Source organism: Panthera uncia, assembly GCF_023721935.1.
Source record: "Panthera uncia isolate 11264 chromosome A3 unlocalized genomic scaffold, Puncia_PCG_1.0 HiC_scaffold_12, whole genome shotgun sequence".
Taxonomy (NCBI): Eukaryota; Metazoa; Chordata; class Mammalia; order Carnivora; family Felidae; genus Panthera; species Panthera uncia.
The window spans coordinates 34,854,132-34,872,485 of record NW_026057579.1 but is presented as its reverse complement, the minus strand read 5'-3'; the positions used below and the strand labels follow the sequence as shown (position 1 = coordinate 34,872,485).

Below are 18,354 nucleotides of genomic sequence, written 5' to 3'. Positions count from 1 at the left end.
GTTAAAAATACCAATGCCCGCGAGTATAGAGAAGTGAACGGCTCCTTCCACATGGCAAATCGTGTCCCTCCGGAAGTTAACCAGGTATTTTACCAAAAGCTTCTACCCTTGTAGACCCCACTGCATATATACGTGGGGGGGAGGGGGGCGGGGTATAGAGAGTCAAAGACAGAGGGAGATGCGTAACCGTGGCGACTTGCTCAATGCTTCCTTGTCTTCCTCTCCTTATCTAGAGGATTAATAGTGGCACCTTCCCCACAGGGCTGTTAGCAGAGTTAAATGAGCTGATATTGGTAAAGCTCCTGGACCAGTGTCTAGACGGCAAGCATCACCTGTACCTGGGGTTAACCAGCAGACGCGCTTGTGGACTCTCAATATACTATAGATCCAGGCTCATGACTTGTAGTTTTTCGCTCAGTGTCATGTCTTAGAGCTCGTTCTGTGCTAGGACACACACATATGCCATCACTTGAAAGCAATCTCATAGTATTGTCTGACTTGAAATGATTTAATAATATCCTTCGACGGCCGACTGTGTTGTCTTCAAGGGTCAGTATTTTTAAAATACAGCCACATAAAGAAACACGCCTATTTGCATAAATAGGGGAACGTTTGTACAGTAAAAAGTTGGACAGTTGAGGGGGTACGCAGGTTTTCAGACTTGAGAGATAATGACCAACGTCCACTCTGCGGCCGCCTGCACCTTGACCCTCCGAGGCAGTGGATGAGGAGGCCTGTCCCCCTCACAGGAACCCACGCTGGATCTGGCAAACTGTAAAATAAAATCTGCACCGATGTGAGGTAGGGGAGAAGGCCTCAGACAGAACTCCGTCACCGCGAGCCAGAGCGCAGGTACAGCCTTCCCTGTGGCCGTGGGAAGGGCCGCCACCTGACCGCAAGGTGGCCGTGACGTGGAGCACGGTGTGGGCTGTGGTCAAGTGCCAGGGACGTCAGCATTGGATGCGTACTAGGGATCGTTCATTCCATTTCCTTTCTTTCAATTTGAACCTTATTCCCAACATTCAGTTCTGAGCCTGGTAACCTCTCTGCTGCTGAGATGAGTTGTGTCCGAATGCAAGAGAAAAACAACCCTGTTCAAGAAAATTCTCAGGGTTAGCAGTTCTGTTTTGGAGACTGCCAAACCCGATGATTTTAGTGTTGGCATCTCACTATCAGTGGTGCCTTTTCCTGACAGTCATTGTAATATTGAGCCAATTGCTTCTTGCGGACGGAGGGATAGAATTAGATGTCTGAAGTATCACTGACTTCATTTCCCATGCGGAAGCTCTTAGGGTCTAGATACGGCCGATTCTCCGCTGGTCTTGCCAGTCTCGGTGTGATGGGCAGCGAAGGACGGACTGGCTTGGAGCCCAGCAGTGCTGGCTCACACCCCCGGCTCTGTCCTGGGCAAGCTGATCGCCCGAACAGTCACTTTCATCTCTCCGAGTTGTACTTTCCTCGTTTGTAAAATGAGGGAAAGAACACACATCTCACAGTGGAGTTGTGAAGATGAACAAAATACGAGAAGCAAGCTCCTGGCTGAGTCTCATGAGACACAGCGAGGAAACTTAGGCAGTTTTCCACCCCTAGTTACAGATGCGGGGGGACAGGGTGTCTCCCGCTAGGTCACGTCGCCGATCAATGACAACACGGGGACAAGAACACAGGACTTCTGCCTTCTGGCGACAAGCATTTCCCCATCAAGCTGCGTGCGCTCAGAAATGCGGTTCCACGTGCGAAAACCCACCGGGACCAGCCAGCATTTTTCTCATCTCTGTCCTGAAGCTCAGAATCTACCTGCAAACCACTCTTGCAATTTCAAGACAAAATAATATTCTAGCATAATCATATTTATATTAAAATCTTAATGGCTATCATTAAAGCAAACTAATAATCCAAGTTCTAGTAATTATATCACAATTAACTAAACATCCTAATCAAAACCAATTAATGCCAGGGAAGACCTCTGTCAGGTGAGGAAGACGTATCACTCTGGCTTAAAAGCATCACCTCGGACCCGGAGGCCCACGCGGGATGGGTGTCTGGGCCCCGATGGAGCTGTGGACCAGATAATGCCGCGCTGCTCCTCCTCTTAAACTTTGCCTTTAAAACCCGAGTCAGAATTTTCATTTTAGTTCGAAAGGCTCTTCAATGCTTCCCTGGGGAAGTGCCTCTTGGCGTTAGCCAAGTCGTACGCTAGATGTCACTGTGTTGCAACAAAATTTGGATTTCGAATGCCTTTTTCTGTGGCTGTAAATAAGGTGTCCTTTAGGAAGAAGAAGAAAAAAAAAAGTGACCTGGCTTTCGAAAGGACTCGTCTCTCTCCCCGTGGTCTCTTACATGGTCATCTGGACCAAGCGTCAGGTTTATTGATCACCCGTGGAGATTTATTTCAAATGAACACACACACAAAACGTGTGCCTGTTTGACAGCAGCAACTTAGTTGGTGATGTTCTAATGTCCACGTTTCCCCCCGTGGCTTTGTGCCAGTTTAGACGGAAGTCTGTGGGGGGGAGTGATTCCAAGCTCCTGTCTCAGCCCTAAGCGGGTCCCCGGACCCCACCGTCCTTACTGCAGACTCATTACCCCCAGTGTCCCCTCCTTACTTGCTCTCTCACCTCCTGAGCCTCTGGAACAACAACGGCGGGACCATAAAACCAGCTTCGTGATGTAAAACGTCTGGGTGAGTTTTGCCTCTTCTGCCCCTCAGTCGTTAAATCCAGTGAGTTGCCAAGACCCGACTTCCGTCTCTCGCATCCTAACAAGACCCTCTCCTTGCCTCAGTTCAGAAACGCACGTTTTTAAGAATGTGCATTCTTGTCACATGCACGTCCCGACCAGTGTCTCAAATTCAAGTTGTTCTGTTCATTTAAGGAAACAGAGACGATCAAACAACACCCTGGATGATCCAAGCTTAGCTGACCTCTCCACGGGCGATGGCGGTGGGTCCAGGCTCCCAGCACATGGGACCTGGTCAGCCCGATGGCAGCCCTGTCCTTAGCCCGTGACGAGTGTCCTGCTTGCCTTTGAGCACTTCCTCGGCTTTACTCCCCTAAGCCTCTGTAGGCACTGCTGTCCCTGCCCAGAAAGTCTTTAGTTCTTTCTCGGGCTGACCGGTCTGTTGTGCAAAACTCAGTCCCTTCATCTGTTCATTCTTCACCAGCCCCCCCGGCCCCCCTTAATTTTTCCATTCCACATTCTCATGATTTCTTTGTGGTTCTGTCTTCCCTTTAGCTCATGCATGTGTTGTAGGAGAGAATGATGTCTCTTCCTCTTTGTCACCTCGACAATGCTCCATATATGGTAGGGAAGTGAACGTATAAATGACATCTTTAGGTAACATATCATACTTCCCTCTAATTGCGAATTTGTTAATTAAAATTTAGCAGAATGTGGAAGTAGAGACTTCAGTGAGGCACTAGCAGATGGACAGATGTCATATTCTAGAATGAGGCGCAAGATCCTGAGGCTGGATTTCAGAAAGAAGAGAAAACCAGTCCTCACGACGCATCCATCTGATGGTCTCAAGAGTCTGGAAGAAGCTGGAGGGGGGTGGGTGAGATTTGTCCAGAGTCCGTTTCGATGTGCCACGAGGAATTAAGGGAAATCACTGGGAAGCCTGGAAACCTGTGGCTTGTATTTTGGCTGACACGCTACAGTAGCATCCGGCTCCCTCTTGAACGACTCTGGGGCAGGGGAGCAGCTGTGAAAGCCGAGTGAAGAGGACGTTGACCCTTTGGGCGAAGGATGTGCGATTATCCTCACAGGCCAGGCACGGGCTGTGAACAAGACAACAGATGTGTTAGACTCACTGCCGTCCCGGAAAGCCCCATCGCGGGGACCAGAAGACTTGCCCCAAGGGTACCTCGATGCCTAGGTGCCGAGGAAGGAAATCAAGCGGCCGTCAGGCACAGCACATTAACTGTTAAGCTGCCGTCCCTCGGCTTCTCGCCTACCCTGCTCTGCTCTGTGACGCCGGGGTTGGGCTGCAAACCTACTCCTTTGCCAGGCAGGGCTCGTGAGCCCTTCTGCGCAGGTGCGGCGGCTGCGGGCTGACAGCAGGGCTGGAGGGGCGAGGGGCCCCATCCTCTCTCTCGCACAACCGTTCACGGCCACGGCTTACAAGCAATGCCGCCTGTCCCTGCGGTGCCTGTTGAGCAGGGCTTTATTTCAGTTTCTGGTCCTGCGCACATTTCTAGAACCAGCCCCAGCACTCTCTCCTCAAGCAACCCTCCTCCTTCAGAGGTCTCAGTCCCAGTCTGCCTGGGGCCCCGCCTTCAAGCTCCCGGACCATCAGCACCAGGACCAAGCTCCTGGGCCGTCAGCAGCAGCCTCGCCCCGGGGTGGGACTCCAGCTCTGGGAGGGTCCCCCTCCAAGCCTCCGAGTTGCTCTCATAACCCGACCCCTTCCCTCTGTCGCCCGGACCCGGGCCTGGTAACCCCACACCGGCTGCAGCTCTGGGACTCCGATGTCCTGGCTTGCGTCTAAGTTGTCTGATGCCTGCCTGGCCCATTCCCTAGATGCGTTCTCTCTTAAAGTAACAGTGAGTTTCCGCTTTCCTGTCTGGAAGCTGATTCCTAAAAGAAAGGCGGCATGTCCGACATCCAGGGGACTGCTGGTAAGGAGTCTCCGAGGCAAGGAGAGGTTGTGGAGGGCAGAGGGTCAGCTTTACACACCTGCTGTGCCAGAGTGAATGTGAGGAGTGGGACCCTTCATGCCCCCCTTCCACGCCCAAACTCCCCAGCCCTGAAGGTCAGGTATCGGCGGGGGCAGCATGAGCCGGCAGGTGAAGGCCCTGACAGAGAAGGGCTAAGGAACCCACCACGGCTCAGGGCTAGCCGGGGAGGATGCCTGAAGTTTGCCCACTCTCGGGGGTGGTTACTACACGGGACTGGACCCAGCCATGAGCTAATTGCTGTATTGTTTTGGTGATATCAAGTAACCCGATTTTTTTTTTTTTTTTACTTAAAAGTGACCCCCAGAATGTCATGAAGACGGCCTTAAATTTCATGTAGGAACAAATGGAAGAACCAGCCCACCGAGCAGTTTTCAGGCAACGTGGGACACACACACGGCAGGCTCTGTGACGACAGGGGGAAGTGTAGACAGGCGGTAGGTGCCACCGTGGGTAAGTTGCCGAGTGCGGGCGAGCCTGTGGTTTGACAGGAGCCCTAAAGGGCGCCGGGCTCCGGCTGCCGGCAGGAAGGAGAGCAGAGGCACTTCTCTTTTCTCTCTTAGCCTAATTACACCATCCTGCTCAGGCCCAGGGCCCCGAGGCACATGCTCTTAGAGATCAGCGGACCTGCACCGGAGAATTGCCACTCTCCTGGCCTTCTACACTCGAGGGCCTGACACGCCCCAGGTCAAAGACGGGGTACCTTACCATTTATTCCTAGCAGGTGGCAGAAGATCTGACCCCTGCCAGGTCATTGATACTCAGTCGCTAAGCCATTAGAAGGTCGCAGAGGTTTGTGGGAAGAAGAGAGGAGGACTACAGGATTCTAGGTGGGGAGGCCTGGAGGTGGGGCTCGGAAAAATGTGAAAAAAAAAAGATGAAAGATAGCAAGCTTGCTTTGAGGCTATGCAAGGAAGGCAGGGGAACTGGGGGCGAAGGAAGTGCCCCCCTCCCCCCTGCCGGGAACGGGGAGGGCAGTGGAGGGGGGGGGTGGCCCGGGGCAGGGACCTGGAGGCAGGGTGGGGGCGGAGGGCAGGGACTCAGGTGGCAGGGGTGGAGAGAGGAGCCCGGGAGGCAGGGGTGGGGCTGCGGGCAGGGACCTGGGCGGTGGGGGAGGGGCGGAGGACCAGCGGGGTGGGGGCGGCCGGGCAGGGACCTGGGTCGCGGTGGCCGGTGGGGGTGGGGGTGGGGGTAGCGGGTAGCGGGTAGCGGGGTCGGGCGGGGGCTGCGGTGCCGGCGGCGCCCCGGGACTGGACGGGTCCCCGCGCAGGGTCGCGGCCCCTCCCCTGCACCCCTCTCCCCCTCCCCCCTCTCCCCCCCAGCTGTTTTTCCGCCCGGCTCTCTGAAAGCCTTATTGATGGCCCAACGTGCGCGCCTCAGCCCACGGTTTCCCCGGCCCCCGGAGCAGCCCGCGCTTCCTCTGACGTGGCCTCTGTCTTCTGCCCTCCCCGGGAGCCCCGGGCCTTTCACGTTTCAAACGCTCGACAGCTGGCCGCGCCGCCGCTTCCGCCCCAAGAAGGGCTCTTGGCACCGCACCACGGCCCGGCCGGCGCCGTGCTCTCTTCTCTCCAGCTGTGACAGAGGCTTTTTCTAGAGACTCGGAGAAGCTGCTGTCCAGCTGCGGCCTCGCCCCGTCCCGGGCTCTGCATGTTAATCAGCGGCCGCTCACTGCCCCGTTTGTGGGGCTCCGGCAGGTGCGCCCCCAGCCGGTCCCTTGCGCCCGCTCGGGCAGGTGAGCCCGGGCCTGACGTCACCGCAGGTGTGCCCCGGGGGGGGGGGTCATTCCAGCCCGCCCGGGGGGGGCTCCGGTCCCAGGGCACCCTGAGCGACAGGGCCTCTGCATTCCCGGACCCGGAGACACACGCCGCCGCACGCACTTCGTGGCGGGAGGGGGCGGGGGCACAGGGGCCCTGCAGGGCCCGGGTGGGGGTGGGGGGCGTCCGGATTCGGTGCACAGCTGACGACTTTGGGAGCAACCCAGCTGCTGCCCTGCCCCCACTCAGTGCTTTGTTCACTCTGGTCTCGGTTTTGGAAAACTTTCTGTGTCGTATACCGTGATTGTCCCTGACTTTTGAACCTACCCGTCTTCTGCATCCCGGGCCTTCCCAGCGCCTTGGGTTGGGCTGGCCGGGTGTCTGTCCGCGGTGTTCTGTTTCTCTTTAGTAAGAGCGGCAGCTTGTCACCATCCTTGGGTTTTCACTCGGTGCCAACTGCTCACGCCTTCCACGTGTATTCATCTCGTTTGGCCCCCTCGACATCAGGACGGGTACACATAGTCATTTTCCACACTGAACTAAGGCACGAGAGACTCGCCAGCTTGGCCAGGCACCGGCAGGGCCACGCCCCCTCCCCACACTATCTGGCCAGTGCCACAGTCCTTCACGTGGCTGATCTTCTTCAGTCTAGAATCCATCCCCCCGAGGACTGGACCCTGGCATCCTTTATGCTTGTGGGCCTTGCAGACATGAAGGGATGAAAGGGACAGAAAGGGAACAACAGGAAATGTAATGAGCACCCAGCCACATGGAGAACCACAGTCCAAGCTTCTGTGGCCAGCATCTGATGTAACCCACCCAGCCATCTAGCAAGGACAGTGTTAATTTCTCCATTTCTTTTTGTGGTAAATAATATTTGGGTTGTATTGACGGTAGGAAGGGAAAATGTATTAAAACTCCTATTCCTCACTTCTCACTATTTGCATTGGTTTATTTCATGGGCTTTTTATTCTCAAAGTTGGTTTCTTCAAGGAATGATGGACACGAGCTAAACAGACTTTCCCCTTTCATCTAGAAGTATACGCTCCCAGGCTGGAAGCCATAGTGGGCTTTCTTCCATTTCAACGCTGCTCTAATGCTTCGGAAACGTATGTATTCACCACCACGACTCAGTGACACAATTATCGTTATCCACAATTTACAGAGGAGGAATCAAGATAAAAGAATTAAAACCAGAGAAGGACACACACTCATTCTAGACACTGGAGGTCTCAAACTTGTAGTGTTAACTTGGCCTACAGATACGTTATACTTGCACCATATGATATCTTCTTTTATAGATTCAAATTAATTAAAAGCACTTAAAAGTAGTTGATGCTTTAAAAGTCCAGATGCCCCAGTCTCTCTGACCAAATATCAAGTGATCCAGCAACACCGGGGCCCCACTGACACGTGGCAACAATCTGTTGATAACTCATTAATCCCTGACCACTAACTATATTTTAAGGTGAGCTCTCCTTTGTACGAAACTTACTCTCCAGCCTGTGTTGCTGATTCACAATATCTGTCAGGCTCCCCAAAGCATTGACTTTGCCTGAAACAGCTTCCAGAAACAACCATACCCATCAGTGGAATAGTCTGTGATATGGAAACAGTTGTCTCTAAGGGGTGGTAACAAGGCCTCACTCAGTCAAAATCTGTGGCCCATGTCTCTCGAGCTCTGTATTCGGACGTAGATTTCAAAGACCAGTCAGGATATTCCAGGGACCCAAGGATGGTTGAACATCAAAAATCAAGTAATTGTTAGAAAACCACATGATCACTTCCATAGAGACAGAAAAATAACTAGAGAAAATCCAGCTCTCTTTCATAGGAAAACATCTTCAGGAGTTGAACTGGTGGTCTCAGCCATTGCAATATGAAAAGAAAAAAGAAAAGAGATGAAAGTTACTAAGATTTAAGTAACAGTGCACACTTTGACAGCACATAGACCAAAGTTGAAGCAACACAAAGAAGATTAGCATGGCCCGTGTGCAAGGATGATATGCAAATTCGCGAAGTATTCCATATTTAAAAAAAAAAAAGCTTTAGAGATAAGATTGCTCTTAATTTTTTTTAATGTTTATTTATTTTTGAGAGATAGAGACAGAGTGCGAGTAGGGGAGGGGCAGAGAGAGAGAAAGACACAGAATCTGAAGCAGGCTCCAGGCTCTGAGCTGTCAGCACAGAGCCCGACGCGGGGCTCGAACCCCCAAACTGCGAGATCATGACCTGAGCTGTAGTCCGATGCTTAACCGGCTGAGCCATCCAGGTGCCTCAAATTGCTCTTACATACAAATATAATATGTTTTTCATAGAAAATCCTACGTAATCTATAAACCATTAGTACCAATGAGCAGCCCCATATATCCAATTTATTTATTCTGCAAATACATATCCAGTGTAAGAATGGCTATTCTAGATATAGCAGATACAACAGTGAATAATACAGAAAGTCCTGCCCTTGTGGAGCTAATCTATTTAGAAATATTTACAATATGGCTCATGATGACAAATATTCTAGAGCACAACAAAGCATAATAGATTCTTCTAAAAGTATGTGGTGGTTGGGGAGGGTCTCAGTATTAAGATGACAGCTGTGTAAAGCCCTAAAGGAAGTGAGAGATCTCTAGCTGGGGGAGATCACTGCAGGCTGGGGGGGACAATGAGCACAAATGTTCTGAGTGAGGATTGTGCCAGTGTGCTGCTAAGTGCAAGGAAGTCAGTGAAGCAGCATGAGCCAATGGAAGAATGATCCCAGATGAGCCTGGAGAAGTAACCTAGGGCCAGATAACATAATGTAGCTCTTTGAAAGATTTGGTTTTTACTCGGAGTGAGAGAGAGCTCCTGGAAGGGCTGGGGGAGAGTGTTGTCCTACAGGATCATCCTGTTGTCTTCGCCAAAATGGAGGGAAGTGAGTGCAGAAGCAGGACATCAGTTAGGGGGTTACTGCAATAATCGGGGAGAGAAATGTCTGTGGCTTGGACCCGAGGTAATACTGGAGGTGTGAGATATGAATAACTCCTGGCTTCATTCTAAAGGAAGAACTGCCTTTGTGATAGAGTCAGTGTGGTGCCTGAGTTTTTAATTTATAGACTGGAAGAATGGAGTTCCCACTAAGCAAGATGCTGAAGACTGTAGAAAGGGGGAGGTTCGGAGGAGGTAGGGAATCGAGAACTTGGTCTTGCACATATTTGTTTTGAGGCATTGGAGTGGTCAGTCTGGGGCCAGGCATCTGCTGTGGTGACAAAAACAAATCTCAGCGGTATAAATCACAAGTGTATTTCCCACGGATGCCATGCCCGTCGTAGATTGGACAATTCTCCAGGACAACTGCTTTTCGTGCAATGACTTAGGGACGTGGCTCAGCCCTTCCTACTCACAGCCTTCACGCTCACTGCCGAAGGCAACCGCGAGATTAGAAAAGTGGGCGGTGTCTTTCTACCGTCTCACCTTGTGGCTGTGCAGTGGGTGCCGGGGTGTGTTGCCCAGAATTTCCCGTGGGGTCTGAAGCCCTCATTATCCCTGCTGTTGGAGAGTTGGGTCCCGATGGAACCCCTTTTGTGACTCCCTATGGACTGTCTCCTATAAAGAGAGTCATCTAGCCCAAGGAAATGCCCTCTCCCCGAAGCAGCCCGCTTCCAGCGACGGTTGACATGGGGCAACAGAGGCGGCTCTTGACTCAACTTGGAACAAGTCTGATGGTCAATCCCAGCTTCAGAAGCCCTCAATGGGATTAGCTAAGGCTCTGTAGTAATTACATTACATTGAACTTTTCCCAATTCTCCTTCCCTCAACGCCTTACGGATGAGACCCTGAAGTCCTGGCCCCAAGAACCTCTCGCACCAAATCTCTGTGATTCAGCTTCTCAGGAAAACATAGGACGTGTAACCGATTTATTTTCTCGATGAGTAGTCACATTCTCCCACCTCAAAGTGTCATGCAGTAGCTACACTTGTGAGCATAGCACAAGGTACAAACTGGTCAAAATACTATTGTGTATACCCGAAACCAACAGAACATTGTTTGTCAACTATACTCAAGTAAAAAAAAATAATAATAATTAAATAAAATCACAAAGATTCTTTGAAACGATTTTTTTCAATGTTTATTTATTTTTGAGAGACAAAGAGAGACAGAGCGTGAGTAGGGAAGGGGCAGAGAGAGAGGGAGACACAGAATCCGAAGCAGGCTCCGGGCTCCGAGCTGTCGGCACAGAGCCCGACGCGGGGCCCGAGCCCCGTGAACCGTGAGATCGTGACCTGGGCTGCAGTCGGACGCCCAACCGACTGAGCCACCCAGGCACCCCTACAAAGACTCTTTTAAAAAAGTGTTACGAGAAATACAATGTGCGTGTGCCCAGAAGAGAGACACCATTGGTGAGTACTCACGGTGTCCATCACGTACATTCCTTTCAGACTTCTCTAAGAAGAGGTATTCAGTGAACGAGTGGATATATGAAGGTAGACTTTGGGGCTTATATCCGGACTGGAGATCGTACTCTTGGGTGATCAAGATTAATACCAGATGACATCTTCTAATGATTAGGACAGATAGAGGTGTGAGGACTGAGCTCTGGGCACGTGAACATTTTGACATCGAGGAGATGAGGAAGAACCGGGAAAGGAGACAGAGAAATTGGCGATATGCCCGTCCTCTGCCTTAGCTGCTCCTCAAAAATTCTCACACAGTACACAAGGACATATGTTCCCAGATGGACATCGGACCTTTTCTTTTTTACTATGGAATAATGGAAACAACCCAAATATCCATCAACACGAGAAAGGACAAATAGGCTGTGGCAAAATCATAAATAGTATAGACCATAGCAGTTAGAGTGGCTGGAATCGAGTTGCATGCATTAATAAGAATAAATCTCAAAAACATAATGTTGAGCGAAAACAGCAGGCTTCATGTTCATGCGTGTAATATGAAACCACGTATATGAAGTTTAAAAACATTGCAAACAATACCCTTCCTTGCTAATGGACACGACTTGTAAAGTAGCAGTACGATGGGCACACAGGCGGCTATGTGTTCTGCGGTGGGGGACAGCACAGGAGTACGTTTGCACACTGATATGTTTGTTGTCCTCTGCTATTATCGCGAATGTCTAAACTGCTCGACATAAAAAGATACCGTCCCGTCTTGCTGTTATAAGCCGCACAAAATATTAATGAAAGCAGGTTTGTAAAGTGTCTTTGGTAACAACAGATGTAACATCATTGATAGCTGGGAACTTTGATTTATTTGGCTATTACCAAAGCGTCACCATAACGGTAGTAATGACAATGAAAATGATTATAACAATAGCATACCATTGTTTTAAGCTCCATTGTGACCAGATCTGTGCTAAGCTAAGCCTTTCCTAAGCATTATTCTACTCAGTGCTCATCACGACCCTAGAATAGAGACGGTTAATAACTCCTATGTTGCAGATGAGGAAGCCGATGCCCAGAGACAAATCGTGTCTCACGGCTAAGAAGTGGCAGAACCAGAGTCTGACCCATCTTAGTTTGACCAAAATTAAATATTCAAATGTGCAACGCTCCATCGTTCTCTCTGCCCCGAGCGAGGCTCAGAGCACTTGCTGAGTTACTGCCCATAAAGGGAAGTGAACCAGGAGGGACAGGCTTGCAGATGCCAGTAAAAGCAGCGATGACCTGGTACCCAGGCTGCTCTCCCCCGTCCGACGCGTTGAGCCACGGCGCGGCAATATGAGCATCATCAGATCTTCTTTCCCAGGTTCCCAGGGAGACGCATCCAATCCCTGCTCTGCGTATTTCTTGGTAAGAGAGGGTGTCACAATTGTCATGCTTCCTCTTCTGGGGAAACAAATTTAATTCAATTGAACTGAATTTAAAATCACAGACAGGAATGACCTCCGAGGACGTCATTTCCATCCCCTCAATTTGGAGACTGAAAGGAAGAGGCGGAAGGAGTCAAGAAGCTTCCTCACTGCAAGCAGCTTCCTCCATTACTGCGGCCCAGGGTTTCTAGACTCCACTGGCTCAGGAGAATCACCTGGTGAACATTAAACAATTCTGCTAGCCTCGCCACAGAGCCAGACCCTTTTGATTCAACTGGTCTGCGGTGGGACGTGGCATTGGAGGCTGCTTAATCTCCCCAGGTATTTCCGATGTGAAGAGCTATTTCTGATGTTGGGAACCTCTGTGCTTAAGTTTGGGGGTAAGCTCTCCTATGCACATCTTTGATCCTGCTGGCCAGGATGCCTTGCCTGAGGCCATTCGTCTCATTTGCCAATAAGAAAGGGACTGATCGGAACGGATTAAGTAGTGTTTGTTTTTCAAAACCTTTCTGCGGTCCATAGGAGAATTGGTCACATACTCTGTCCCCACACAGGTCTTCCCGTTATGTTAATTTTTTCTTCAGTGCATTTTGTTAAGACGTAAAGAAAGTGATAAAGCACTCTTTTTAGCAGCTTCAAATGGAAGGTGTTTGAAAATAATGGCAGTTCAGAATTTTAAGGTTCGTATTTAGTCCCATTTTAGAAATATACACAAGCCTAACTCCAGTTACCATAATGTGTGTTTTATTTATTTTTTGAATGTTTATTTATTTTTGAGAGATAGAGAGAGTGTGAGCAGGGTAGGGGCAGAGAGAGAGAGAGACATACACAGAATTGGAAGCAGGCTCCAGGCTCTGAGCTGTCAGCACAGAGCATGATGCGGGACTAGAACTCACGAGCCGTGAGATCGTGACCCCAGCTGAAGTCAGACGCTCAACCGACTGAGCCACCCAGGCACCCCAAATGTTTGTTTTATTTAAGGCAATGTCATCAAACGTCTTCTGTAAAGGGCAGATAGTAAGTATTTCATTGCTGTCGGGAGACCCCCACGTCTGTGTTGCATATACTCAACTCCGCCTTTGTAGCACGAAAGCCTTCCATAGAAGAGACATAAAGAGAAGGGCGTGGTCGTGTTCCAATATAAGTTTATTTAGAAAAACAAGGGTGAATTGAACTGGCTCACCACCAGCCTCTAAAGTATCAGATTGAAAGAGATAATGTCTGGTGATGGTCCAAGTCTTACGAAAGCCAAAATATAATTAAAAAGCATTTCTTAGATCATGGAGGGTTTCCGAAATTAGGGAAGAATTCTCCAATGTTGTCCTCATACTGTACTCACGTATCCAAAATTCTGTAAGACCCCACTAAAAAGAAACAGTGTTTATTCCAGCACCTTCTTTTGAGCACATCCTACCTTTAGCCTAACTTAGAAATGCTCCCCTTTCTCATCTTCTTGAAAGTTTAAAAAAAAAAAAAATAGCAGAAGTAGGCTGCTAAACTCCGGAGCAGTCAAATAATTACTTGGAAAATGGAAAGGCAGTGAACAGCCAGTCATTTCATGATTTCGATTTCATGATTGCTTCATTACAGAACATACGCACATAAAACTTTCAATAGATCTGCATCATCTGAACTATAGCTTTCAGTTTCGGCCCCAACCACTGCCACTTATGAAAGCCTGGCCTTGCTTGATTTAGGTCTTCGAACAAACCTAGGAAAGTAGTTGCTAGAACAAAGAGAATTCTCCGTGTGTTCTGAGCGTCGCTCTAAGACGTTGGAAGGAGGGGGAATTCTTTCCTCTTGCTATTCCTTCGGCTTCTAGATGCCTATCTGAATTTGAAGAGCATCTCAGAGCCACGCAGAGCTCTTAGGAGTAGGCGAAGGTCGTCTTAGAATCCTGGTACAACTTGCCACTGTAATCCAGCAATCACTAAAATGACCACTCGCATTTATCCCAGTAAAGGGCCACCATCAAAAGACAAAGGAGCAAAGCAGCCAGAACTACCCAGAAGCAACCGTCAGGAGGCCTCCCCCATGAAACGCAATGTTCAAGGGATGAAAAGGATTGTTACAAAATATACTACCTTGAATTGAGGATTTGTGGGGAGCTAGCCACCAACTCATTCAACCTACAGAAGGTAGAAGCAGATAAAAACTTGAAGCTGCCACATAATGTGGTGGGACCTGTGAACAGAGCAGACCAGGCTTCTGGATGTTTTCCTGGGCAAATGAGCAGACCTTTGCAGGACACTCTCAGCTGTGTGCCTTGCCCTTGGGTCCTTGTTGTCACTTCTGTTTACATCATGGCGATCTTCTTTTTCTTTTTTAAAGTTTTGTTTATTTTGAGAAAAAGAGAGAGAGCAAGTGGGCAAGGAGCAGAGAGGGAGAATCCCAAGCAGGCTCAGCACTGTCAGTGCAGAGATGGATGCGGGGTTCGAATTCATAAACTGTAAGATCGTGACCTGAGCCAAAACCAAGAGTTGGACGTCTAACCGACTGAGCCGCCCAGGTGCCCCATCATGGCAGTTTTTATTTGTGTTTTCTCTTCTGGCTGTTTTTAACAAATACAAGTTGGGGGATATTTCTTTTCAGACAAAAGTTTTCATAATTAAATCCTTTCTTCCATCTTCTGAGTTCATTGAAGTGCAAAATTAAATAAAGTGAAACTGTGGTTTGATCCACAGAATAACGTACAAGCCAGAGGATCCAGAGTTGTGCAAACTTGGGTTTTGATGTCTTTTTGTCACTTTAATCTAGATTTGTCACTTAAAAAAGTTTATAGGGGCGCCTGGGTGGCTCAGTCAGTTGGGTGGCCGACTATACCTCAGGTCATGATCTCGCGGTCTGTCAGTTCGAGCCCCGCATCCGGCTCTGTGCTGACAGCTCAGAGCCTGGAGCCTGCTTCCGATTCTGTGTCTCCCCTTCTCTCTGCTCCTTCCCTGCTTGCCCTCTGTCTCTCTCTCAAGAAGAATAAACAGTAAAACAATTCTTAAAAAGTTTATATGACTTTTAGAAATTAATTTAATTCTTTAAGCCTTGGCTTCCTCTTCCAAAATATGGGAATGTTGGTACTTAGCTCAAGATTGTTGTGTAGCAGTCAAGAAATATGAGTGATAGACTTAAGCCCTGGCACACAGTAGTTGCTCAGTAAATGAAGAGATAGTGACCATGATGACGATGATGATGGTGATGATGGTGACCATGGCAATGACCTATCTTTCTAAGTGGTGAAGTCACCCTGGGTAGCATAAATAAATGCACAATGATAAGAAAAGGATAGATAGGCAAAAACACAATCATTTCTGAGTCTCTTTTTCATCAAATGGTTTCAGAATGTGGTTTAGGGTGACTTTCTCGAATGACAGACGCAAGCATGTTCAAAGTAAAGAAGGTAACCAAGCTCAGTGTAGGTAATTGTGCTTTGTGTGATCTCTCCCTCCCCATTCCAAAGTCACAGGTTGTCAAGAATCAAATGTCAAACCAACTTATTGAATTCTTTGGCAGCAGGAGGAAAAGGTTTGATTATCTGTGGGTTGCTTTCGTCCCAGGAAGCCAACCAGCCAGCCCCCGACCAGCGCTTATGTCAGTTTTAAAGGCCAAGACTGGTTCCATCAACAGCTCCAGAGACGCGAGCCGTGCTCTGAGATACCTGCTTCCTGTGAACTGTACATTGTCCCATCTCCACACTAGTGTTGCTGAGAACTAAGACAACCATGTTGGTGCTAAAGGAAATACTCCGCCTCATGCCAGTAGAGAGGGTTTCATAATTAGTGGTATTTTCCAAAAACAACTTTTATTCATTTATTCTTTCACTACACATTATTTTTGAGATTCTGCTATGTGCCAGATGCCATGATAGGCGTGGGGGAGGAGCTAGGGAAATAGGCAGAGATGCCCATTTCACACACTGGTCCTAGTACTTGAGGAGCAGGGATAATATTGGGAACATACTTGGCTCATAGTATCAATAGTTGACTTTTTTTTTCTTAAAAAAATTTTTTTTTACATTTATTCATTTTTGAGAGACAAAGAGCACAAGTGGGGGAGGGGCAGAGAAAGAGGGAGACACAGAATCCGAAGCAGGTCCAGGCTCTGAGCCGTCAGCACAGAGCCCGATGCGGGGCTCGAACTCACGGCCTGAGATCATGACCTGAGCTGAAGTCGGACACTCAACCGACTGAGCCACCCAGGCGCCCCAATAGTTGGCTTTTAATAGACGATAAGTCTTATTAGTGGTAAAAAGATCCCTTGCTCTAGGAACTTTTGACTCTCTAAGCTCTATCATCTACCCACCTTGCCACAAAATGATAAGTGAGGGGAGCACCTGGGTGGCTCAGTTGGTTAAATGTCTGACTTTGGCTCAGGTCACGATCGCACAGTTTGTGGGTTCGAGCTCCGCATCAAGCTGTCTGTTCTCAGCACTGAGGTTGCTTCGGATCCTCTGTCCCCCTCTTTGTCTGCCCCTCCCCTGTTCATTCTCTCTCCCTCCCTCTCTCTCTCTCCCCTCCCCTGCCAAAATAAATAAACAAACAAACAAACAGGCAAACAAACCAGCAAAAAAAGATAATAGGTGAGGGAAAAAGGAGGAAGAATCTGAAAGTAAAGGGAATGATGTTCAGGTAGGACCGGGATTGAGAAAACACGCCACAGGGATCTAGATGTTAGAGGAGAACTGGCACAGGGGTGCACACGTTACAGCACTCCTCTTGTGTGTTTCTCCCTGGAATGAAAGCTGTTCTGGACAAGGGAGTATTTGCACCATTGTTGGTGAGGAGAGCAGTGGAATGACTGGAGAGAAAGGGGCGTGACATTTCCTCTCACTAAACTTTCAGCTCAGCTCCATGGACACACTGAGGTGCAAGGGATCCTGGTGAATGTAGTGTGTGTGTGTGTGTGTGGAAATTGGCTGCAAATGGAAGAATGTTTCATTTAACTAGTCTATATCGTCTTCTCCAGCTTTCAAAACAGTGAAATCTTGCTTATTCATTCTATACAACAACATGTTTTCAATATTTGAGTTCTGTGGGCAATCAGACTAAGCACCATTTTTTTAAAAATAACCTTCAAAGTAACTTCTGCGTGAAGCTCTTTCTACATGTATTACACAGTTAGATGTCTTCTTAGAAACCATCCGTAGAAGAGAACTGACCCATTTTATTTTGGATTGTGGCAGAGAGAGTGGAGCTCCCCGAGGACCAGGTCTTTTCCCATCCTCTGGTCTCTGTAACTAGTTAGTTCGGGCCTCTGGGCTGTGGATGTAAGAAGGAAGGCTAATTCTGGCCGCAATACGAAAGGCTGGAGGCAGCCTTCAAGTTCTCCTCCCCGTCATGGTGACCAAGGGGCCATCGCATTGAGGGGGCGGGAGCACGGGATAAAAGCAACAGGAATTGTTGAATTACTTTGTGGAGGAGAATTGCCCAGGTATTCCTGACCGAGAAGTGCAAACCTTTATCACATTAACCTCTTAAGAGACAGGGGTTGTTACTACAGCATATTCTAGCCTAAGCAATCGGCTCTCCATGCAATATTATTTAAAATGTCAATTGTATTACTTTACACTATTAATATTGTTTTACATTCCTGTAGGGTCTTAGAGCTTGTACAAGGCTTTCCCAATCATGAGCTTGTGTAACTTGCACAACAGCATAATTGTGGGTGCAGACACTTTTGAGATGCATTGTGTAATTTTACTCAGCATTTATGAATTAATAGCATTTTACTTGCTGAGTTAGCCTACCTTTTCTTTACGGGACGTGCATTCCTGTGCCCCTATGTTTTACCCTATCGCTGCTTTTTATGCCGTCTTATGTGATTTTAGTAGGCAAGAGCTGACTTGACGACCACAGGGAAATGAAAATTCCAACCGGCAGGTAGATGTCCTGTATCGTGGTTTCATCGGGTGATAGTCCCGTGTCCAGTTCAGGAGAAAGCAGGTCCCTATCCAGATTCCACTTTTTTCTTCAGTAAAATTACACAACTAAGTTGATAACCAGCTAAGATTTCCCTGTATTCCAAACTATCTGGTTGCGATCAATCTTTATAACCTTGGGGGACTGAAAATCTGTTCCAACCCTGTAATCAAGTTCCTGAAATATTAATAGTTAATATACGTTCA

At 48.6% G+C, this 18,354-nt stretch overlaps 1 non-coding gene across 1 annotated transcript; it reads left to right on the top strand.

Annotated features, from left to right (window-relative positions):
• Positions 1-8,358: 8,358 nt before the first annotated feature.
• LOC125937821 (U6 spliceosomal RNA) lies at positions 8,359-8,465 on the top strand. Its single transcript, XR_007462511.1, has one exon. It is a non-coding gene; the product is annotated as a U6 spliceosomal RNA (small nuclear RNA).
• The last annotated feature ends 9,889 nt before the right edge of the window (positions 8,466-18,354 follow it).